Raw genomic sequence first — 26,309 nt, 5'->3', positions numbered from 1 at the left:
AGGAGAAAATCTGTTCAGCAAATCTATATCTTTCAAGATGCCAATCAAGGAGTGTGGGGGAGGAACTTGGTGCCATCTTGTGAATCACTGTGGGCGGCACAAAAGATATATGCCGTGCTTTCTCTCCTTGGCCCACTACCCACTCTGCATTGTCTGGCTGCTGGATCGGCGCTGGCAGATGTGCAAAGTGCTCCATCACCGACATTCTTACCCACTGCCTAATACAGCGCTAGCCCCTGTGATTGGGCTGCAATTGCTCTAGTGATTATACAGGTTATTATACAAGTAATATACAGTATGATATATTATATGATAATAACATCTCACACTGTAGCATCTGTACTCCTGTCAGCTGCACATCAGCCTCACACCTCCATCTGACTCACCTGCAAATAACCAACAGCATCCTCAGATGCCAGTACAACATGAACTTGTGCACCCACAAGTAGATCAGCTGCATTTGCCATACACCTCTGCCCACAGCCCACTCACCTGCAAATACCCAGTTCAGCATACACCTCTGCTTACAGCCCACTCACCTACATCCCATGTGCTGCAAGATTCCTGCCTACTAGCCTCCACTCACACCCACAGCCAGCACATCTGTAGACACACCTCACTGTTTTGCACAGACCACCACATCACACACAAGACGATCCCATCCCTATACATCATCTGTGCACGAGCAGCAGCAGCTTGCATCCCCTTCTCCCATGCTAGTCAGCCATTACCGTACTCCGTCTAGCACAGGCGCACTCCATGATTGACAGCAGATATCCATAGAAACAGAACAGGCAAAGAGACACTACATGCAAGGAGCCAGGCTGTGTCTCTGTCATATACGGCGCTGCTGGGGATAATGCATTAGAGATATTTTCTCTCTGTGCATGTGAGATCATTCACTAACCTTATTATATCAGCAGGGTAATGAGGATCTGCAAGGAGGAGAGACTATTACCCCAGCTCACGTGTTGCAGGGTGCACTGAGCAGTTATTTTTTGGGGGGGTTTATTTGCATCCATCTATGTACACTGCAACCAGAATCTGAAGAAGAAAACCGATTTATGTGGCGTTGTGCTCTATGCATAGATATATAGAGATATACTATTTATTTTATTTTTATTTTTTTATTTATTTTATTTTTATTATTTTGAGGGGGAACCGGAGTGGCAGCCTGTGATCTGCGATCCACTCTCTGATCTGTTGGGATTTCTTCTTTCTCCTGTGGGTGGTAAGTACGATGTGAAATCTGCAATGAGCAATGGATCAGCTAGGCAATGCACTGCATATCTGAGCATGAATCCTGGAAGGTGGATGAGGTGGGGGGTTTGCAATGCATGCTACTGACTTGTGTAACTTTTGGGGCATACTGCCCTCAATGTGGATCTGCTACATAGGAGGATGGGTAATGTCTGGTGCCAGTGAGGATGCATGTACATCATTTGGTGCCCACATCTGTATCAGATGGCCAGGCAGGTGTTAAATGCAGAATAATGCACTGAATGGTACATTATTCCTTTGGATCACTGTAAAGAATGTAAAAATATATATTAATGCTACACTCAGTCTGCTTCACAGAGAGAGGCATCTATACTTAAATGTGTGCGAGTGAGATATTAATATATATATATATATATATATATATATATAGTATAACTATATAACATACTTATATACGTGTATATATATATATATATATATATATACTCTTACATACACACACATGCACACACACATATACATACATGTATATGTAGCTCTATATGGGCATATATACAGAGAGAGATATGGATAGGTATATTGTACTATCATAGACACTTCTGGTGTATCTAAGTAAAAGGGGGTGGAGAGAATACCAGTAGGGATCACTGTGAGGTAGGATGTGAAGGCCTCGGTACTCTGTTTAATATTCACATGTGCATAATGCATGTATCTCTTGCCCCTGTTATATTGATAAATACTCAGGTTGCACGAATATACCGCACTCTTCCTAAGTAATGTTACATGGGTTTTTGACAGTACATCATTTTGCTGATTTAAGAGCTTGTTGATGTGAATATCACAAATGCTTTAGAAAGGAGGCCTCATAGAGCAACAGTACAATGTGCAGATGGAATAAGAACTCAAAGGAAGAATATTGAATTATATGGAGACATGCATTATATCCCATTAGCTTTCGCCTTGCTTTCCTCACATCACAGCATGTTGCAGGCATTAGGCAAGCAAGTCTCTACACAAATGGTTTGGCGGCATAGATAATACATAGTTCTTGCTGCTGTTTGCACAATCATGGGTTACCATGGCCTGTTGTTCTCTAGGAGTTTACAGTTTAAAAAGTTGATATTGTATTGCAGCTGCCGCTGCCGCAGACTGGTTATTTTACCCACAGCGCCAAATACTTTTCTTCTAGTTGCCAACATAGATAGGTCCATACAGGGACATTTACTAATGAATGAATGAATGAATGAATGAATGAATGAATGAATGAATTAAAATATCTTTGTGCATTTAATATTATAAAATACTCTCTTCTGTATTAGCTGAACTGCTTAAGCTGGGTTTAATATTGTGGATGCTGTTTTTTTATGCGTTATATACTTTGTTGTTTGTTTATTTCATTTTATGTGTATACTAATAATAAGAAATGTTTCATATTTATTTTCTTTAATTATGAAGTGGAAATCCTTTTTCTTGACACCAAGACAATATTTACAGTATTTAGGCAGCTGGAGTGACTCACCGAAATGACAGCAAATCCGTCCATTTATGGCATAGACAAAATCTTGTACTTTGCTTTACATGTGGAACATTTCTAAAAGCACCCCCTGAAGCCTGTTGTACTGTCTACTTAAAAAGTGCGTCCGAAACACTCCATTATATATTAGTGTTTACACTGGGTGTGTATCATTAGATCGACAGTGTCTAGGTCGACAATGTTTAGGTCGACCACTATAAGTCGACAGTCACTAGGTCGACAGGGTTGGAAGGTCGACAGGGTTTCTAGGTCGACATGTGCTAGGTCGACAGGTCAAAAGGTCGACATTAGTTTTTTTTTGTTTTTTTTGGTGTCGTTTTCTTCGTAGAGTGACCGGAAACCCCAATTAGTGCACCGTGTCCTCGCTCCGCTACCGCTTTGCTCGGCACAGATTACCGTTCCAATCGTAGTCCACGTGGATTGTTAAATATGAAAAAGTAAAAAAAAAAGTTGAAAAACTCATGTCGACCTTTTGACCTGTCGACCTAGCACATGTCGACCTAGAAACCATGTCGACCTTCCAACCCTGTCGACCTAGTGACTGTCGACCTATAGTGGTTGACCTAAACATTGTCGACCGAGACAGTGTCGATCTTCAGACCGGATCCTGTTTACGCTATATCCATGGCTGAGCACAGATCCTTAAATCAAATTGACTGAGGTATTAAGTCATCTGTGCCCAAGCATGGATATTAGTAAAACCTGGACCGTTTGGGTGGCTTGAGGACCAAACTTAAGCACCTTTTAGGACAAGGGCAATCTGTGCTGTTGGATTAGACTGCAGGTTCTATTATTATTATTATTATTATTATTATTATTTTTACTGCTGGCCAAGCCTGTACTGCAGAGTATTACCAGAACAGCCCCGTTTAGCTAATTTACTGCTGAAAGTGTACCTGTGTCTGGGCACTCAAATTTCAGCCATTTAATTAACTAGGAGCCAGTGACATAACTGAGGCATCAGGCACAAAGTGCCTCTTGTCTTGCAGTGTTGGCAGCTCTTTGTAATTTTATAAGCTACATTGGTTCAATATTCAAAAACAAAACAAAAACAAAACACTGTCAGCTTGCAGCATGCGACAGTGACGAATATACCTGGTCAAATGTTGTATACACCAGTGACAGAATGCGTCTTCCCCGTGGCAACACAAAGATCATTTCTGACCCAATTTCAGCACTGTTGGAAAATGACCTTGAACTGAGTGTTTTGTGTTGTATTGTCACTGAGCGACAAGTGCAGCTTACACAATAGATGCAAGGTGCTGACGCTTATTATTTTATCAGGGGGATTATGTCACAGTTGACGTTGATTATTTTGTTCTGTACACAGTAGCCCATCACTCTTTGTCACCAACTAACGAGCATGAAGTAATTAGTTTGTTTCCCTGCATTACTAAATGAACAACACTAATCACTATTGCTCTCTTTGGAGCCCCGTTTTATTTGTGTTGACAGAAAATTGCTAGAAACAGGGTTTAATTTCTTTGCAGAACTAATGTGGTTTAATCTAGTGTGTATTTCTAATACTGTATATGTCATCTTCTTATGTTCTCATGTGTCTGTCTATAGATTTGTTTGTCTGTCCATACATTGTCTGAGTGTTAGTCCAGTATCACATGGATATCACAGTGCTGCATTCTGTGCCTCTAGAGCATTTGTTATAACCACCTCTACATGACCTCCTTTGTTTAAGCACCGTAACGCAATTTCCACGCTCACACGTCTGTTGCACTTCAAATGTGCCGACAATTTCTATGTGAATTATCCCCAGCTCTTTTTTATTTAGTGCACTAAAGAAGATGTATGTTGGTTTTAAGTGGGTCTTAAACTGCTCCCGTTCCTCTGCCGTTAAACTGCAATGCCAAATCAGTTGTTCCTTTCTACTAGTAAGATTGAAACATTTTACCTGCCATCTACAATATTTCATTTTAAAGGCTGTCTAATATACCCCCTCCCCATCCACCCCCCCCCCCCATCCACACTCACACTTGTCATATTTCTAATAACACCTTTATACCCTAAGGCAGTGGTTCCCCTAATTTCTTGAATCACGGCACGAGTATCAGCATGTTTTCCACGGCACTTCTAGGATAAAAGTTTTCTGATTGACCACATGTTTTATGATTGGCAGCCACTAGCACTGGCTTTGGGATGTAGGGGGACATTTACTAAGCAGTGATAAGAGCGGAGAAGTGAGCCAGTGGAGAAGTTGCCCCATCAACCAATCAGCAGCTCTGTATAATTTTACAGTATGCAGTGCTGATTGGTTGCCATGGGCAACTTCTCCACTGGCTCACTTCTCTGCTCTTGTCACTGCTTAATAAATGTCCCCCATAGTCAGGTGACCGGCGGTCGGGATCCCGGCGGTCAGCTTACCGACCCCGAGATCCCAACCGCCAAGATGCCGGCAGGGGGCCCAGGTCTATTCCCACTTGTGGGTGTCCACGACACCCATAGAGTGGGAACAGCACCTGTGGCGAGCGCAGCGTGGTGGCCAGGATCCTGGTGTCGGTATGCTGACCGCCGGGATCCCGAATGCCGGTCACCCAACCCCAGCTCCTCATTTTGCTTATCACTTTGACCATAAATTATTTGTTTGGTCTTGGACCATCAACTCAAGGCACCCCTGCAAGAGCGTCATGGCACTCCAGGGTCCTAGGCACATAGTTTGGGAACCACTGCCCTAAGGGTCATTTGTAGAATGATCACCCTGGGCCTTACTCAGATGCCGTCACAATGCCGACACAGCAGTGATCTTTTTTTAGTGACAGCACTGCGAGGCATGGAATGGGGATGATATACTGTCTGACAGGATGCCGGCTGTCAGTATGCCGACAGCTACGCTCGCCACAGGTTCTGTTCCCACTCGGTTGGTGTCGTGGACCTACCAACCGAGTGGGAATTACAGGGGGGGTGTCGGCATTCAGACTACCGGCAGTATGTCTGCTGTCAGGCACATGTGCAATCTGACGATAAACGCTCAGTTGCAACACCATCAAAGTTGCGACCACATCTGAATCAGTTCCTTGCTTAATAATATTCATAAATATTCAAATACCAAAAATAACTCGCCAATAACACTCCAGTCCAAAGAAAAAGAAGTAAGGGGCCCATTTATCGAGTTTCTGCTATTTAAGACTCTTTGCGTATGATAAATTGGGCTCCAGCCAATCAGCTCCGGACTGTTTGACAGTTGGGAGCTGATTGGCTGGAGAACCATTTATCATACGCAACGAGTTTTAAATAACTAAAATTCATTAATATATGGGCCCCCAAGGTTTTAATAAAAAAGCAGGTGGTTGCCGTGGGGATCCACAGATCATCTGATGAGGAAAGTGCTAGTCGTATAGGGTTAGACTCAGCTAGGAGCAATTCCTGCGATGTGCCGTTTTATATTGGTTTTGGAACGCTGACAGCTGCATCCTTCATAGCCCCTAGATCACGCTAATTTCACCTATAAATTGCTAATTTTACTTTACAGTCGAGTGGTCACTCTAGGAGCCGGGTGCTGATCAGTAAGGAGAGTATATTTACATTTTGAAAGACAACATTTTAGATGGGATGTATCACTACATTAGCTGTAGCGATACATCACGGCTAAAATGTTATCCTCCAAAATTTAAATGTGCCCCCCTCACTGTTCAGCCTCCGGCACCTAGAGTGACCACTAACATCCACATAGGTGTGCATATTAAAAAGGCCCAATTTAGGGGCTCCTGTATATAGCGTTCCGATGTGTACTGCATCCAGCTTATTTCAGTCATGTGCGAATATACATGTTTCCGACAATCACCTGGCAGTAACGTCGCCGTTTTTCTTGTGCACGTTGATAAAGTGCGATAAAATATTTGAGATGTTGGTGATGACAAGTTGCTGAAGACAATTTCAGAACGATGGCACTTCAGAGAACCATAGCCCATAATTTAATACTTGTCTGATACCACATACAGTAAGTGTACAGTTTTGACAGAGTGGATTCCAGATCTCTATATAAATCTTGAACAGGACCAGCACTCACACTGACTGGTGTGTACTAAGCTCCCGTGCTTTCCTCTAGTATCAACAGATACAGTCCAAGAAAAGATGGGCAGCTCTCAGTATATATGTCATGTTCCTTATACACCAATGTTTTCAGGTTACTTGCCTGTAACATGCAGTCTCTGTGTGCCTGGATTTTAGGGCTTCATTCAGCATGGATTGTAATTGCGACTGAACACACACTGATTGGGATTGCAAATCTGCAAAGACCTCTAGCCAAACACACAATCGCATATGCAATTATACAACCTCCATCGCAAATATAGCCCACTTCTATTTCACGCATTGCTACAAACCAGTGAAGTGCGGTGGGTTGAGGCAGAGCCTTTCCTGTAATTCTAACGTATAAATGTGTATATATATATATATATATATATATATATATAAATTATATGAAATATAGAAAGAATATATTAGTGATATCTCTTTGTATTATTCTAATCCTTTTTATTGTCAAAACTCTGGAGTAAAAAGTCTGTGGCAGTTGAGGCACTGCCTCCCCTGCCTACCTTTTCCGCACATCTCTACTCATACCTCACCAGATTTCCAGCAGTATATACTGCACCTGTGTATAAAGCCTACATGCACCCTTGGGCTCGTATATTGTGTGTAAATCTGGCTCTGATACTAGCCAGTGCCTCCTCAGCTATTTACCTCACCGCATGTTCCTGTTACAAATGCAATACATTCACTCATAATTCCGAGAATAAACGCATCTCTTATACATCGATGTCAGCACAAAACCATGTCTATTCATTTATAAATGATTTGTACATTAATAATGTAGCTATATTAAAATATGGCGTACAAAAATCATATTGCAGTAATGTACTAGGATGGTTTGCTTCTTGTCAGAATAATATTAGGCAGGCATTAAGGGTCATGGTGTAAACACAATACATACATGTGAAATGTTTAAAGCAACAAGTTACTTGCAATAGTAATAAGTTATTCACAGCACTGTGCTAAAATGAGCGTGCACATGACAACATACTTGCCAAAAGAAAGTGTTATTTTGTCAGTTGTAAAAACCTAATTTATTTAATTTGGCATGCAGCACATTAAACAGCATTCCCTGCATCACTATACACACTGCATTCCCTGCATCACTATACACAGCTGTGATGCAGCATTCCCTGCATCACTATACACACTGCATTCCCTGCATCACTATACACAACTGTGATGCAGCATTCCCTGCATCACTATACACACTGCATTCCCTGCATCACTATACACAGCTGTGATGCAGCATTCCCTGCATCACTATACACACTGCATTCCCTGCATCACTATACACAGCTGTGATGCAGCATTCCCTGCATCACTATACACACTGCATTCCCTGCATCACTATACACACTGCATTCCCTGCATCACTATACACACTGCATTCCCTGCATCACTATACACACTGCATTCCCTGCATCACTATACACACTGCATTCCCTGCATCACTATACACAGCTGTGATGCAGCATTCCCTGCATCACTATACACACTGCATTCCCTGCATCACTATACACAGCTGTGATGCAGCATTCCCTGCATCACTATACACACTGCATTCCCTGCATCACTATACACACTGCATTCCCTGCATCACTATACACACTGCATTCCCTGCATCACTATACACACTGCATTCCCTGCATCACTATACACAGCTGTGATGCAGCATTCCCTGCATCACTATACACACTGCATTCCCTGCATCACTATACACAGCTGTGATGCAGCATTCCCTGCATCACTATACACACTGCATTCCCTGCATCACTATACACACTGCATTACCTGCATCACTATACACACTGCATTCCCTGCATCACTATACACACCATCAGCTGCCTGTGATTGTGCAGTTATGAGCTTGACCATCAAAATTGTTTTTGCTGCCATCAGTATTTCCACATTTGTGTAGCTCTCTAGCTACTCCTGTGTCGTTGATGCGTTTGCAATTCCCGCAATCGGTTTCGCATATATATTGCAATGCCCACGACACACCGCGCATTGTAGAAATTGCGTAGCCATCCCTCTGACATGACTTTACCACTCCTTCTAATCGCTACTAAGCTAGGTACAATCACACTTGGCACTGTCTTGTTTACGATTGTGTATGTGTGTGTATTGTGTATGCGTGTGCAGTGTGCCGATATTCACTCATTGCGTGATAATTCGCATTTGCAACTTTAAGTGGAACTCATTTAAAAGGCTTTAAAAATATTGTTAAGGACCCTACACACTGGCCGATTTGCTGCGATACGGCCGACGGACGACCCGGAGTGAAGTTTCTTTACTCCCCGACGTCACCCGGCCCCATAGCCCTGCATGCTAGTATGGACGAGATTGTCCATATTGGCCAGCAGGTATAAACGACCCGGCACCAATGATGAATGACGGCGGGGCCGTGCATCGTTCATCATTGGTGCCTACACACTGAAAGACATGAACAATTTCTCGTTCATTACTGAACGAGATTGTTCATATCGGCCAGAGGGGATCATGCCGAGTTGATCGCTAGCTGCCGTTGTTCGCAGCACAGCGATCAGGCTAAAATTCGGCATTTCTGCGCATGCGTATGCACCACAATGTGCAGGTTCGTCGTTCGGGTACAATGAGCATCGTGGGCTTGCACAGAGTCTAACGAAGATTCCAGTCGCACGGCCGAACGCAGGAAGATTGACATGAAGTGGGCATTTCTGGGTGGCAAATGACCGTTTTCAGGGAGTGCTTAGAAAAATGCAGGCGTGTCTGGAAAAACACAGGCGTGGCTGGGCGAACGCTGGGCGGGTGTGTGACTTCAAAAGCCCCCCCCTCCGTTACAGGGCTGGTCTTGTTTTGCACAAAAAGATTTTGCAGGCGCTCTGCTGCACAAGCATTCGCACTTCTGCAAAGCGAAAGTACACTCCCTAGTGGGCGGCGACAATGCGTTTGCACGGCTGCTAAAAACTGCTAGCGAGCGATCAACTCGGAATGACCCCCAGTGTGTAGGGCCCATTAGTCTAGCCAGAATCTCACCAGAGTCAGCATCTTGTCAGAGCCTGCATCTCGCAGACTATTACATAAAGCCCTTAAAGCATAGTTGCTGATATCCTGGCTGCTCTCTGCGGGAGAGAGCAGCCAGGTCGGCTGAGCAGGGGGCGGGGAGGAGATTTGATGTGGAAAGGAGGCGTAATGGGGGCGTGGTTACTGCAATTGCATCATTGTAGCCACGCCCCCTGCTCTGTAATGCCAATATTACCAGCATTATACTGCAGGGGCGTGGCTATGATAACGCGATTCAGCGAGAATCGCATCATCAACTGCCCGGACCACCCACTTTACTCACTAAGTGGGCGGCCGGGCAGGGAGGACTTACAAAACGTGAACCTCCCAGCCATTCCGGGAGAGTAGGGAAGTATGCCTTAAAGTTACATATCTACATGATGCATGAAGATGTTTGTGGCGTAACATGAAACTACCCATTGATATTGGGCTACAACTGTGCATCAGATACACTGGAAATAAAAATGTGCAATCCTGATATTAATATAATGCTCTGTGAAGTTGTAGAGCCAGAGAGCAAGCAGGTGAGAGATGTTCACCATAAATGATAAATGCGTGGGTTCCTAGATGCACAGCTGAAAGCTACTGTATGTGGTTTAAAAATCACAGACAAATCAAACTATACAGGCAAAATATATGCATTTTGTGGGTTTTCACATGGTATAGGTTTAATTTACCACCTGTCGGGATCCCGGCAGTCAGGATACCGGCACTACAGGACTGTTCCCGCTTGTGGGTGTCCACGACATCCATAGAGTGGAAATACAACCTGCAGCAAGCCACTGAGCCTGCAGCATGGCGAGCAAACTCTTTGTGCTCGTCCCGCTACCGGCATACTGGCAAATGACTGCATACCATACTTAGGCCCCCATTTATCAAGCCTTGGCGAGTGATAAATAGTACGGTGATAAAGTACCACCAGCTCCTAACTTCCATAGCACAGGCTGTGTTTGAAAAATGACAGTGTCACGATCCGGACTACTGGACATTATTTTTTACCTTTCAGGTGCCTTCTGAGGCTGGCTCAGTGTTCCAGGGCTGGGTCTCAGTCATGTTGTTAATGTCCTTACTTCATATTTCCTCCCTATTAGTCTGCAGGTGCTGTCACAGGGAACTCTTAAATGGAATGGCGTTTCTAGCTCATCGCGGCCTCCGCCGCCATTACCAGACTCTCAGCATTTGGACGGCTCTGCATAGCATTCCCTGACAGTTGCGGCCTCTGCTGTGCTTCCAGCGTGCGGACGGATCTGTGTGGCGTCTCCTGTCGGCCGCGGCCTCTTGCCGTGATTGCTATGTTGAAGCGCTGCGGATCTGTGCGGCGCTTCTCACCTGCTGTAGCTTCTGCCGTGGCGCTGGGAGGATGCTGTGCAGTTGTGACATTCTATGGGTCCTGCGGCTGCTGCCGCCATTACTGTGAAAGTTCCATATAGAATTACAAGCCAGGTTTCCCTCCAAGAATCAGTATGGGCGCAGCCATGTTGGTTCTGATCATGTGATACTTTTTCTACCAATCTACAGTCCTGCTGAGCTCAGCCTGATTGTTGATCCAATCCCTGCACTGCTGAGGGTATAAAGGGACTGATCTTAGACCAGGAAATAGTCAGTGCTTTGGTTGTCATCACCAAGTGTATCCTGTCTCGGCTCTCTGTGATTCTAACTGTGTTCCAGGTATTTCAGCTCCTGAAGTCTCCACTTCTATAGAGACCTGCACCAATCACCACCCTGCGGTGCCAGCCTGACTTCATAGCATCCTCAGTGTATTCTGCTATAAACAGTGCTCTAAAAACACCAGCTTCCAGCATTGGGCTTCCAGTGGTGTTCAGCTACCTATTATCATCGGTGATCCGCCATCGGTGTTCCTGATATCTACAGTATCAAGTCATCTATTTCCCAATTCATCGATCTCTAGCATCTGCAGTGCTATTCAACCTTATTATCTGTTACATCCGGATCTGCACTTCATTCACAGTTCTTCAACATCCGTTTCTTCCGGCAAAACCGGCAGTTTACAAATACCATTCATTCTGCAGTACATTCAGAATCCGTATTACATCTGCTGACCAGTTCCAGCTTTCATCCATTCTACAGCACCTAGGTGTTGGTAAGGACTGACCATCTCCTTATTTCCCAAGCTAGTCTTGTGCGGATACCACACCTAAGGGAACATTACAGCTGCTACTGTTTGTGGAACTATGTACTGTTTTCAATAATTTCTCATATCACACTGTGCAACTGACGATGTACCACCAGAACTGTGTTTAATAAACAAGCATTCATTTTATCTTTGTTGTCGTGGTCACACCTTCGGGCATTGGTGGTAGAAGTCCTCTATGTCTAGGAGTCCTATTCAGCCACCCAGATTCACCTTTACAACAGCCCCTACAACTGAGGCAGCCTCACACCAACACCAGCCCTCAGTTGTGACAGACAGGAGCTGATTGGTTGGTACTTTATGTTAGCAGTGGTGGGTGTAGTGGGGCGCCCCAGCTCCCGGCGGCTGCTAGGCAACGGGGCCGGCGCATCACTTCCGCCGCTGAGCGTCCATCTCTGTCCGGTTGCCTAGCAACCGAGGACGCCAGGCGGCCGCCTTACACTTCGGTCTCGGCGGTTACTAAGCATCCGGGACGCCGTGCTCAACGCGCCATGCTACTGCTGGGGCTATTAGGGTCCGGGGGGCTGGCCTGACTGGCTCTCCCGTTATTGGTCAGCAGAACCTTTTTATGGGAGCCAGGAGGGTGCAGCTTCGCCGGTGATAGCTTCCTGTGGAGCTTATTCCCTGCCTTTGGAGTGTTCCTGCTTTCAGCCAGTCTGTTCCTGCATCCTGTGTCCCGGTTTCCGAAGCCTGATCCTGGGAATCTGTTCCAGCCTTCCAGTCCAGTGATCCTGAATCTTCAGCCTTGGGGTCCTGTTGCTTCTACGAGCACCTTTTCCAATGTTGTGAGTAGTGGCTCTGCCGCACCTTGCGGCTGAAGCCGTGTTATTTTTATTATCTTGCCGTTGTGTTTTCTGCGGAGGTTCCGCCACTGTTCTCTTTGCAAAACTTTGATGGATTCATATTTGGCATTTGGGCAACATTACTTTGGTTACTGTTTTTTTGGCGTCCGCGCCGCACAATAATTGGTTTATTATTTTCTGTGGTTTCCCCTTTCGCTTTTGTGTCTGTCTTAGTTTTTCCCTTGTTCTCTCTCTGCTTCGGTTAACACCTTGTTACCTACTAAGGCCGGGAGGCATCGGAGTTCGGGCAGACCTAATCCTCCCGTTCAAACGCGGCTGCCGTGGGCCCAAGAAACCATAGTCTCGCAGGCATTAGCCGACCACTAGGGAAGGACAACGGAGTCAAGGTTTTCTTTAGGGGTTACTGCAAATCTTGGTATACTGCAGCATCACGTTTCTGTATACGGAGCTCATCTATTGCCACCCTGTCTCTCGGGTTACGATTACATAGATCATTACATAGATCATAACACTTTATCATTGTTCAATTTATCACTCTCTAAGGCTTGATAAATCTAGGCCTTATTGCTTTAGTCATAGGGTAGGCTGACAGGTGAATTTATACTGGGCCTTATAGTGAAGGCAAAGCTTCTATTTAATTTGTTCATGCCCACTTGCTATAGATACAGTGAGAGGGAATGACCTGGCGCCCTGCAACAACACAAATCGCTTGGGTGCAGACTGGGGTGTTGTATTGGGTGTAGTATGGCATGCCAGCGGTCAGTATACAGTAGCGTCCACCACTGCAGAATAATGCGCAGCAGCAATTTCAAAATTACATTTTACTGACTGCTAAATTGTTCATAGGCAGCCAGCCTCCGAAGCAGAAATTCTGCGCAGTAAGGCAGCGTGGACTCAGTAAAAGTGACAGCAGGTGAACTATCGCACTGACACTGGATGTTTTAGGAGTAAATTACTTTCAGTGAACATGGGGGGTCATTCCGAGTTGATCGCTCGCTGACGTTTTTCGCAGAGCAGCGATCAGCTCTCTGCTGCACATGCGTATGCACCGCAATGCACATGCACGTCGTACAGGGACAAAGCGGATCATTGCTGAGCGATGGATTTAATGAAGAATCCATTCGCACGGGAGATCGCAAGGAGATTGACAGGAAGAGGGCGTTTGTGGGTGGCAACTGATCGTTTTCTGGGAGTGTTTGGAAAAACGCAAGCGTGTCCATGCGTTTGCAGGGCGGGTGTCTGACGTCAATTCTGGGTCCAAAAAGACTGAAGTGAACGCAAGGGCTGAGTAAGTCCAGACCTACTCAGAAACTGCACAAAATGTTTTTGCAGAGCACGGTTGCAAAGCCGTTTGCACACTTGCAAAGCGAAAATACACTCCCCCGTGGGCGGCGACTATGCGTTTGAACGGATGCTAAAAGTAGCTAGCGAGCGATCAACTCGGAATGAGGGGCATTATTCTGAGCTGTATGCAGTGTCGTGATTCACGGAGATGAGCGATTTTTTGCTACTGCATGTGAGCGAAAATTCATAGGGCGAATGTGTCCTACAGTGTGTATGCAGAGAGGTGCAGATGCGATCGAGGCTCATGGGACCAGAATTGTATTATAAATGTTCTGGGCATTCTTGGGTGTGTGTGATGGGAGTGTCACAGGAGTGTCGCTGATGTGATTACCTGCACAAATGGTTAATCGCTCACATTGGAGGAGATTCTACCATAAGACTGGTGCAAGTTTCCATGGTGTCACCAATGGTGGCACACCAAGTAGTGTTACAGCATCTAATGCCGCACCAAGTGGGCGCCTCAGACCTTGCACAGTCAGACGCATGCTTGTACACCAGGGGAAGGGCTGACAGTAGCATTAGCATATAGTTGCAGACGCGACTACAGCAAAGACGCTAGATCAGTCGCAGCAGATTGTGACATGGCGATAAAGTACCAGGCAATCAGCTCCTAACTGCCACGTTACAGGCTGTGTTTGAAAAATTACAGTTGGGAGCTGATTGGTTGGTACTTTATTACTCTCCAATGTTTGATAAATCTGGGCCTCAGAGTCAGGCTATGTGTTGTGTGAAGAGCCTCAAGGAGTTGTGACTGTTGTGTTCTGTCCTTATTATGATTTCCTGATGCTTCTACAAATTCCGTACTTAATACCAGAGTGATATTTATATGATGTGTGGATTTACACAAATCTCATATAGCATCAAAAGTATAAAGTAGCCAATACCACGCGTGTGGTATGTTAGATAGACTAGACTTAGGTTGACAGTGTCTAGGTCGACCACTATTGGTCGACAGTAAGTAGGTCGAGATGGTTTCTAGGTCGACAGGGTGTCTAGGTCAGCATGTACTAGGTCGACATGAAAAAAGGTTGACACAAGTTTTTTTTTAAAAATTGGTGGCGTTTTCTTCGTAGAGTGACCGGGAACCCCAATTAGTGCACTGTGTCCCCTCACATGGCTCGCTTCGCTTGCCATGCTTTGGGCAAGGTGCCTCGCTCTGCTACCGCTGCGCTCGGCACAGGTTACCGTTCCCAATTGTAGTCCACGTGGATCGTAAAGTATGAAAATGTTCAAAAAATATATTAAAAAAAAAAACCTCATGTCAACCTTTTGTCATATCGACCAAGTACATATGGACCTAGAGTCCCTATTGACCTAGAAACCATGTCGACCTACTTACTGTCGACCTAGATATTGTCGACCTAGAGACCGGATCCCCAATCCCACGTAGAAGATGATCTTTCTGGAGGGAAAACAAAAATGGCTGCCAAACACAGTCAGTCAGCTACACAGACACAGGCAGGGGCATAGCGAGGGTGGAACGAGTGGAGCTTGAGCTCCAGGTGCTGCTGGGGACAAAAAGTGCCAGCTCTCTGTAACAGTCAGAGCTGGGAGCCGGGACTCAGGGTAGGAGGAGATGACAGGAAGAGAGGGAAGGGGTGGCCACCACACTGCCTGCATGTTCCATGTCACTGACTGCAATGCAGAGAGTCAAGTGCAGTACAGTGTGGTGCATACTTGCCTACTCTCCTGGATTGGACGGGAGGCTCACGAAAGTTGGGAGGCCCTCCCGCCCCCCCGGAAGAGAAGACAAGTCTCCCGGATTGCCGCCAACCGCCGTACCCAGTGCACCCGCACTTAGCTTTCCCCCCACGCTGAAGAAGCCGATGACGTGATTCGCATGGAATCGCGTCATCATGGCAACGCCCCTTGTGCTAGCAATGGTGGTAAGCTCCGCCCATTTGCATAATCACACCCAGTGACACTCCCCCATATGCCGTGCCACGCCCCCTGCAATACCGACCTGGCTGCCTCCTCCCGGAGGAGGCAGCAAGAAGGTCGGCAAGTATGGTGTGTTGTCTTGTTAGGGAAGAGGGGAGGTTTGGAGGCTTGTCAGTAAAACCTTCCTGGCTGTCAGGTACTGTACAGGTTGAGTATCCCTTATCCAAAATGCTTGGGACCAGAGGTATTTTGTATATGGGATTTTTCCGTATTTTGGAATAATTGCATACCATAATGAGATATCATGGTGATGGGACCTAAATCTAAGCACAGAATGCATTTATGTTACAAATACACCTTATACACACAGCCTGAAGGTAATTTTAGCCAATATTTTTTATAACTTTGTGCATTAAGCAAAGTGTGTGTACATTCACACAATTCATTTATGTTTCATATACACCTTATGCACACAGCCTGAAGGTCATTTAATACAATATTTTTAATAACTTTGAGTATTAAACAAAGTTTGTGTACATTGAGCCATCAAAAAACAAAGGTTTCACTATCTCAGTCTCACTCAAAAAAGTCCGTATTTCGCAATATTCCGTATTTCGGAATATTTGGATATGGGATACTCAACCTGTATCTGCATCCAGTGATATGAAACATGCAGGCCGCCCCTATCCTTTCCTCCTACTCACGGAGGTCCAGCCTGCCAGTCACGTAGAAACTCCGCCCCTCCAGACTAAAACGAGGAGCTGCTGCCCTCTTTTTGGTGAGAATTGATGTGTATATACTGTGCGTATATGTGTGTGTTTATGTGTACAGTATGTGTTTAGGTCTGTGTATGTGTGTGTTTGTGTGTGTAAATGTGAGTGTTTGTGTGTGAATGTGTTTATATGTGTGTATATGTCTGTGTGCTTATGTGTGTGTTTATGTGTATACGTGTATATATGTCTGTGCTAATGTATGTGTCTGTGTGTGTTTGTGTATGTCTGTGTGTATATGTGTATGTCTGTGTATATATGTGCGTGTATATGTGTGTTTATGTGAAGATGTATGAATATATATGTGTATATGTGTGTGTTTATGTATGTCTGTGACTATATGTGTGTGATCTCTCTCTATCTCTCTATGTATATACATATATACAGTATGTGTGTGTGGTGGTGGTGGTGGTGGTGGTGGTGGTAGGGTGCCGTGACATGACCCTGCTCCGGGTGTCATGTCTCCACGCTATGCCTCTGGACACAGGTAGGGGAGATGCGTTATACAAGATCAGAGGAACATTCCAATTCCTCTCCGCTCACTACATCAGGTGCTATGTGACTGGTTGTCACATTACATTGTGGAAAGTCTGCAGTATTATAAATAACTCATCGCTTCTTATAGCCGTCTCCAGTAATTTTTGTTTAAAAAAATGTTTTTCATGTGATTTCTGTTTGAAGCAAAACCACCTTGAATTTAATACATATTCTGTTTTCTGCACATAAGAGCATTTCTTTAATAAAGCAAAATTATTTAGGCATTTTCATGTTTATATTACAGAAGTAAGTAGCAACGGTGTCATCACACTCACACTTTTGTTTCTTTACTATTTGGACCATTTTTAAGTCACATAAAGACATTCCTCAGACCTGTGATGTTCTGGCCATAAAGGCTTACTTACTGCTATATAGTACAGGTTGAGTATCCCATATCCAAATATTCCGAAATACGGAATATTCCGAAATACGGACTTTTTTGAGTGAGACAGAGATAGTGAAACCTTTGTTTTCTGATGGCTCAATGTACACAAACTTTGTTTAATACACAAAGTTATTAAAAATATTGTATTAAATGACCTTCAGGCTGTGTGTATAAGGTGTATATGAAACATAAATGAATTGTGTGAATGTACACACACTTTGTTTAATGCACAAAGTTATACAAAATATGGGCTAAAATTACCTTCAGGCTGTGTGTATAAGGTGTATATGAAACATAAATGCATTCTGTGCTTAGACTTGGGTCCCATCACCATGATATCTCATTATGGTATGCAATTATTCCAAAATACGGAAAAATCCCATATCCAAAATACCTCTGGTCCCAAGCATTTTGGATAAGGGAGACTCAACCTGTACTGTAAACAGGCAAAATATAACTAATTGCAGTTCCATGACAGCAACCCTTGGGCTATGTAGAAGTAGTACATTAGCTTAACTGGCAGCACTGTATATGTGACATAAAATATGTATATTATTGTATAGTAATGCCAAGAGAATAAGGAGGGAGTAAAAAAAAAAGATAAATATTCAAAGGAATTATCATCTGAAAACAGAACCTTACGTCAGGAAGAGCTCCATGAGTGCAAAGATAATAATCTATTTCATTTGTCTAAATGAATGTAATCAGTAATTAAATAATGACCTTTTCTCTCGCTGTGTCTTCTCTGTGCTGTGTATTCTCTGTCCTCATATTGCTGGTTTCCCAGTGACCCATGCTCACCTACTTCCCTGGTTTATGTGGGAGACCCAAAAATTTCCAGGAGCTCTCCCAGACACCAGAGAGTGAAGGCCAGCCTCTGCAGGGATTCGATAATGCAATTTGCTGTGAATCCAATCAACCGGCCTGAAATACACAATGCTCATACAGTAATTGAGACTTCTAATTCACAAAACATCCACCTGGCCTTCCCCTCCGACGGTGATTAGTATGATGTACCGATGGATGAGATGCTGGTGGTCTGTATACCGACAGCGGCATCCCGTCCATCATAATCCCGACAGCCCCCCGTTAAGGCCCCTAACCCTCCTCTTTCCCCTACCCTAACCCTCCGTTGTGGGTGCCTAACCCTCCCTGGTGGTGCCTAACCCTCCCGGCTTGGTGCCTAACCCTAACCCTCCGTTGTGGGTGCCTAACCCTAACCCTCCCTGGTGGTGCCTAACCCTCCCGGCTTGGTGCCTAACCCTAACCCTCCCTTGTGGGTGCCTAACCCTAACCCTCCCTGGTGGTGCCTATCCCTAACACTCCCGGCTTGGTGCCTAACCCTAACCCTCCCTTCCCCGCTGCCTAAACCTAACCCTCCCCACTTGATGCCTAACCCTAACCTCCCCTCTATGTGCCTAACCCTCCCCGGTCCCTAACCTTAACCCTCATGGCTTTGCAACCTAACCCTAACCCCCCTTCTGCAGCCTAAACTCCCCCTCCCCGCCCCCGCGGCAGGACGGCAGTGCGTCCCGCTGTCAGGGCGATCGGGATGCTGGGTAATCTGACGTCGCCATCCTGAGCAGGGTCGGTATTTACGCCAGCAATGCATCCTCCCTCAGGATCCCGGGGCCAGGTAAAAAATCTAGGGTGCTATTCATTTAGCAGTGTTTTGTTTACTCCTCGCTTCCCATTCCAAATCATAGGTAACAGGCTCGCGGGGGACATATACAATGAAACTAAATCAAGGCACAAGTACAATTTTCCCCCTTTACAAACTGACTAGGAAACGTTCTATTACTGCTAACCACTCGCTCACTTCAGTGGAATCCTTCAAATAGATTGCGGCACCAATAGGATTATAGTATTAGCATCATTGAGAGGAATTCAGACACACTCAACCAATCAGATGTGGCTGTCAGTCATTATATTCACCAGTTTACAACTTTCCCCGGGGGGTCGAGCACCTACAGGTGAGCTACCTAGAATACAGACGCAGCCAACAGATGGTACTCCGAATGGGACGCTCCTTACTGTGCTTTGGGCATATCGCCCACCTCCGTGTCAGCCTCCTTCACAAAAGGGGCTGTAAATGGCAAATGCAACCGGATCAGCATAGCTTAAGTTGTTTAAGGTGATTCTCAATGAGCCACCTAATGTGTGGGATGAGTGCTGTGCAAAATCAGCATAACCTTTGCTTTCATAGTGAACATTGATTAATTCCAATGAGTAAAATGATCAGATTTATACTGTAATGATGTCTAGTGAGTGTGTCAGTAGTAGTGTTTCCTGTCTGGCTAGAGGATTCCTGCAGCTGCGGGATCCGGTCTCTAGGTCGACAGTAACTAGGTCGACACTATCTAGGTCGACAGGGTCTCTAGGTTGACATGTTCTAGGTTGACAGGTCAAAAGGTCGACATGAGTTTTTCACAAATTTTTTCTTTTTTTGAACCTTTTCATACTTAACGATCCACGTGGACTACAGTTGGAAACGATAACCTGTGCCAAGCGCAGCGGTAGCAGAGCGAGGCACCTTGCCCGAAGCATGGCGAGCGAAACAAGCCATGCGAGGGGACACGGTGCAATAATTGGGGTTCCCGGTCACTGTACGAAGAAAACTACACAGAAAAAAACATAAAAACCGCATGTCAACCTTTTGGCTTGTCGACCTAGACCATGTCGACCTAAAGATCCTGTCGACCTAGAGACCCTGTCGACTTAGTTACTGTCGACCAATAGTGGTGGACCTAGACACTGTCGACCTAGTTACTATCTACCTTCCATACCACACCCGCAGCTGCACCAAGGCTGCCGTAAACAGGTCACCGCCATATAGAAGTATCTAGCTGTCTTTAAAAGATTAGATAAAGGATTTGGTTGGTTAATTGTTTGTTAAAAAGCAGAACTGATCCTTTTACAGTAGGAGAATCCCTACTGTGGGGTATATTTACTAAGCTCCCGATTTTGACCGAGATGCCGTTTTTTCTTCAAAGTGTCATCTCGGTTAATCTCGGTCATTTACTAAACACTAATCACGGCAGTGATGAGGGCATTCGTAATTTTTTGCTAGTTCAGGTAAAAAATTACGAATGAATACACCATCGGTCAAATTACGCCTGTTTAGATATGAATCTCGGTCATTTACTAAGAAGTGCAAAGCAAAAAAACACAAAACACTGCCGTGAAAAATTACAACTCGTAAAAAAGTCCTAAAAAAAAACAGACCTGCTTTTTTTTTCCGTGATTTGAGATGCATGCAGGGATCCATGAGATCCGTGCATGTATATCAGTGGGAAGGGGTGGGAAAGTGCTTATTTTTGCCCAAAAAATTGCGTGGGGTCCCCCCTCCTAAGCATAACCAGCCTCGGGCTCTTTGAGCCGATCCTGGTTGCAGAAATATGGGGGAAAAAATGACAGGGGTTCCCCCATATTTAAGCAACCAGCATCGGGCTCTGCGCCTGGTCCTGGTCCCAAAAATACGGGGGACAAAAAGAGTAGGGGTCCCCCGTATTTTTAAAACCAGCACCGGGCTCCACTAGCTGGACAGATAATGCCACAGCCGGGGGTCACTTTTATACAGCGCCCTGCGGCCGTGGCATCAAAAATCCAACTAGTCACCCCTGGCCGGGGTACCCTGGGGGAGTGGGAACCCCTTCAATCAAGGGGTCCCCCCCCCCCAGCCACCCAAGGGCCAGGGGTGAAGCCCGAGGCTGTCCCCCCCCATCCAATGGGCTGCGGATGGGAGGGCTGATAGCCTTTGTTGTAAAATAAAAGATATTGTTTTTAGTAGCAGTACTACAAGTCCCAGCAAGCCTCCCCCGCATGCTGGTACTTGGAGAACCACAAGTACCAGCATGCGGCGGAAAAACGGGCCCGCTGGTACCTGTAGTACTACCACTAAAAAAATACCCAAAAAAACACAAGACACACACACCGTGAAAGTATAATTTTATTACATACATACACACATACATACATACTTACCTTATGTTCTCACGCAGGTCGGTCCTCTTCTCCAGTAGAATCCAAGGGCTACCTGTTGAAGAAATTCTACTCACCAGATCCATGGGTCCAGGCTCCTCGGCAAATCCAGGGTTAATCCACGTACTTGAATAAAAAAAAAAAACGGTGTCCCGACCACGAACTGAAAGGGGACCCATGTTTGCACATGGGTCACCTTCCCACGAATGCCAGAAACCCACTTTGACTTCTGTCTAAGTGGGTTTCTTCAGCCAATCAGGGAGTGCCACGTTGTAGCACTCTCCTGATCAGCTGTGTGCTGCTGTCCTCACTGACAGGCGGCACACGGCAGTGTTACAATGTAGCGCCTATGCGCTCCATTGTAACCAATGCTGGGAACTTTCTGCTCAGCGGTGACGTCACTTTAGGTCAACCGCAGGGCAGAAAGTTCCCATCATTGGTTACAATGGAGCGCATAGGCGCTACATTGTAACACTGCCGCGTGCTGCCTGTCAGTGAGGACAGCAGCACACAGCTGATCAGGAGAGTGCTACAACGTGGCACTCCCTGATTGGCTGAAGAAACCCACTTAGACAGAAGTCAAAGTGGGTTTCTGGCATTCGTGGGAAGGTGACCCATGTGCAAACATGGGTCCCCTTTCAGTTCGTGGTCGGGACACCGTTTTTTATTTATTTATTCAAGTACGTGGATTAACCCTGGATTTGCCGAGGAGCCTGGACCCATGGATCTGGTGAGTAGAATTTCTTCAACAGGTAGCCCTTGGATTCTACTGGAGAAGAGGACCGACCTGCGTGAGAACATAAGGTAAGTATGTATGTATGTGTGTATGTATGTAATAAAATTATACTTTCACGGTGTGTGTGTCTTGTGTTTTTTTGGGTATTTTTTTAGTGGTAGTACTACAGGTACCAGCGGGCCCGTTTTTCCGCCGCATGCTGGTACTTGTGGTTCTCCAAGTACCAGCATGCGGGGGAGGCTTGCTGGGACTTGTAGTACTGCTACTAAAAACAATATCTTTTCATTATCACAAATGGCTATCAGCCTCCCCATCCGCAGCCCATTGGATGGGGGGGGACAGCCTCGGGCTTCACCCCTGGCCCTTGGGTGGCTGGGGGGGGGGGACCCCTTGATTGAAGGGGTCCCCACTCCCCCAGGGTACCCCGGCCAGGGGTGACTAGTTGGATTTTTGATGCCACGGCCGCAGGGCGCTGTATAAAAGTGACCCCCGGCTGTGGCATTATCTGTCCAGCTAGTGGAGCCCGGTGCTGGTTTTAAAAATACGGGGGACCCCTACTCTTTTTGTCCCCCGTATTTTTGGAACCAGGACCAGGCGCAGAGCCCGATGCTGGTTGCTTAAATATGGGGGAACCCCTGTCAATTTTTTCCCCATATTTCTGCAACCAGGATCGGCTCAAAGAGCCCGAGGCTGGTTATGCTTAGGAGGGGGGACCCCACGCATTTTTTTTGGGGATTTTACATTGTTTAATAAAAAAAAAAAAAAAATAAGAACCCCAGCACGGATCACACAGATCCGGCCGAGATTGATTGTAAAAAAAAACGGCAGTGTTTTGCTAATCACTGCCGTAAAAATAGGTAAAAAAAAACGAATGACATCGACATCGGAAGCAAAGAAAAATACGAATACGACAGCTTAGTAAATCCATCGTAATCAATTCAAAAAGTTGCAGTTTTACACTGTCGATGTCATTCGTGATTGAACTTTGACCTATTTTCGGAAATTACGAATCTTAGTAAATATACCCCTGTGTCTTCATTATGCATTCGCATCATATGCAATTTCCATTAGGTGCTGATTACTAGCAAAGACAAGGGAGGATTTCTACAAAGTTAAGCGCACTCTGAGGTGCCCTAACAAGAGCCTGTTGCTTTCTATATTTTTGTTGTGTGAGGAAACGCAAGTGCGAAAATACTGTCTGTTGTTTTCTGTCTTTAGATAAAGATGCAGGACACAGAGTACTTGTTTGTACATAGCAGACTTAGGGGGTCATTCCGAGTTGTTCGCTCTTGCCGATTTTTGCAACTGAGCGATTAAGGCAAAAATGCGCATGCGCATGCGGTTAGTATTTTAACACAAAACTTAGTAGATTTACTCACGCCCGAACGAAGATTTTTCCTTGTTGAAGTGATCGTAGTGTGATTGACAGGAAGTGGGTGTTTCTGGGCGGAAACTGGCCGTTTTCTGGGAGTGTGCGGAAAAACGCAGGCGTGCCAGGGAAAAACGCGGGAGTGTCTGGAGAAACGGGGGAGTGGCTGGGCGAACGCTGGGCGTGTGTGTGACATCAAACCAGGAACGAAACTGACTGAACTGATCGCTATTTGTGAGTAAGTCTCGAGCTACTCAGAAACTGCTAAGAAATTTCTTTTCGCTATTCTGCGAATCTTTCGTTCGCAATTCTGCTAAGCTAAGATACACTCCCAGAGGGCGGCGGCTTAGCGTGTGCAATGCTGCTAAAAGCAGCTAGCGAGCGTACAACTCGGAATCACCCCCATAGGCCTATACCAATCGCCGAAGGCGAAATAGAGGGTGGTGCCCACCCCAGTGGCCCTGACTTACACATCTGCTGCTGTCCCAGCGACTTGCCAGGGGTACATCTGGGAGAATAATGATTCCTTATTGTAGCTAATTGTGGCTATACGGAATCTTTAATTTCAGGCGTAAATAGTAATAGAGCCCTGTGGGTGGGGGGGTGGGGGGTTATCAAAGCTTGGAGAGAGATAAAATTGTGAGATATAAATTTATCTCTATCCAAGCTTTGGTAACACCCCCCTAAAGTTTTATTACAATAATTAGTGCATTTCCTTAAAACAGTGGGGGTAATTCAGATCTGATTGCAGCAGCAAATTTTAGCTAATGGACAGAACCATGGGGGTAATTCCAAGTTGATCGCAGTAGGAATTCTGTTAGCAATTGGGCAAAACCATGTGGACTGCAGGGGGGGCAGATATAACATGTGCAGAGAGAGTTAGATTTGGGTGTGGTGTGTTCAATCTGCAATCTAATTTGCAGTGTAAAAATAAAGCAGCCAGTACTTACCCTGCACAGAAACAATATAACCCACCCAAATCTAACTCTTTCTGCAAATGTTATATCTGCCTCCCCTGCAGTGCACATGGGGGTCATTCCGAGTTGTTCGCTCTGTAAAAATCTTCGCATCGCAGCGATTTTCCGCTTAATGCGCATGCGCAATGTCCGCACTGCGACTGCGCCAAGTAAATTTGCTATGCACTTAGGAATTTTACTCACGGCATTTTCATCGTTCTGGCGATCGTAGTGTGATTGACAGGAAATGGGTGTTACTGGGCGGAAACTGGCCGTTTTATGGGCGTGTGGGAAAAAACGCTACCGTTTCCGGAAAAAACGCAGGAGTGGCCGGAGAAACGGGGGAGTGTCTGGGCGAACGCTGGGTGTGTTTGTGACGTCAAACCAGGAACGACAAGCAGTGAACTGATCGCAGATGCCGAGTAAGTCTGGAGCTACTCAGAAACTGCTACGAGGTGTGTAATCGCAATATTGCGAATACGTCGTTCGCAATTTTAAGATGCTAAGATTCACTCCCAGTAGGCGGCGGCTTAGCATGAGCAAATCTGCTAAAATCCGCTTGCGAGCGAACAACTCGGAATGACCCCCATGGTTTTGCCCAATTGCTAACAAAGTTCCTGCTGCGATGAACTTGGAATTACCCCCCATGTGCACTGCAGGGGGGGGGGGGGAGGGGGGGCGGGAGGCAGATATAACATGTGCGGGGAGAGATAGATTTGGGTTGGTTATATTGTTTCTGTGCAGGGTAGATACTGGCTGCAGGAATTTTTACACTGCAATTTAGATTTCAGTGTGAACACATCCCACCCAAATCTAACTCTCTCTGACAATGTTATATCTGCCCCTCCCTGCAGTGCACATGGTTTTGCCCATCAGCTAAGAAATTTGCTGCTGCTATCAGATCTAAATTAGGTCCAATGTCTGCTCTTCTTCCTTTCTTCAGATAAGACACAACAGCAGAGCTGTAGCTTTCTATGGGGTCTATTTACTAAGCCTTGGATGGAGATAAAGTGGACGGAGATAAAATACCAGCCAATCAGCTCCTAACTGTCATGTCACAGGCTGTGTTTGGAAAATGACAAGAGCAGGTTGGCTGGTACTTTATCTCTGTCTGCTTTATCTCCATCTATGGCTTAGTAAATAGACCCCTCTATACAGTACACACTTTGATCTGTTATCACACAATCACATTACAAGACTGTACAATTTAAGAGGCTGCAAAGTGGGTTTGTGACCTTGGACAGCAGTACAGTGACTGTAGCAAATCACTATGAAATGAGTGGAGAAAGATCTGTCCTAGTTCAGCAGCCCCCTCGGTCTTTCTTTCTTGTAGCCTCTTTGACAGCTGGAGCCCGGAGGACAGTGCCTCCAATGTCTCTGAGAATTACGCCACTGCAGGCATCTATGAGTCCTCAATGGTCCCTCATGCCCCCTCTTTACTTACTAAGTCTCTACTTACCGCTGCCAGACAGTAGTGCCAGCCTCGGCAAGCTACCCATGAAAATAGTAATTTCTCTAACGTCCTAGTGGATGCTGGGGACTCCGTCAGGACCA

General features: G+C 45.6%; 1 protein-coding gene across 2 annotated transcripts in view; it reads left to right on the top strand.

Moving 5' to 3' along the window:
• The first annotated feature begins 584 nt into the window (after positions 1-584).
• The window catches only part of ANKS1B (ankyrin repeat and sterile alpha motif domain containing 1B), a 353,018-nt gene continuing 327,293 nt past the window's right edge, over positions 585-26,309 (top strand). The window contains exon 1 of one of the 2 annotated variants that reach the window (XM_063928420.1): positions 585-1,231. The gene's annotated coding sequence lies outside the window, so the exon portion shown is untranslated. The remainder of the gene's footprint in view (positions 1,232-26,309) is intronic. The other variant, XM_063928421.1, reaches the window with a different exon arrangement.

This window comes from Pseudophryne corroboree, chromosome 6 (assembly GCF_028390025.1).
Source record: "Pseudophryne corroboree isolate aPseCor3 chromosome 6, aPseCor3.hap2, whole genome shotgun sequence".
Lineage (NCBI taxonomy): Eukaryota > Metazoa > Chordata > Amphibia > Anura > Myobatrachidae > Pseudophryne > Pseudophryne corroboree.
This window is presented reverse-complemented; position numbering and strand designations above follow the sequence as displayed.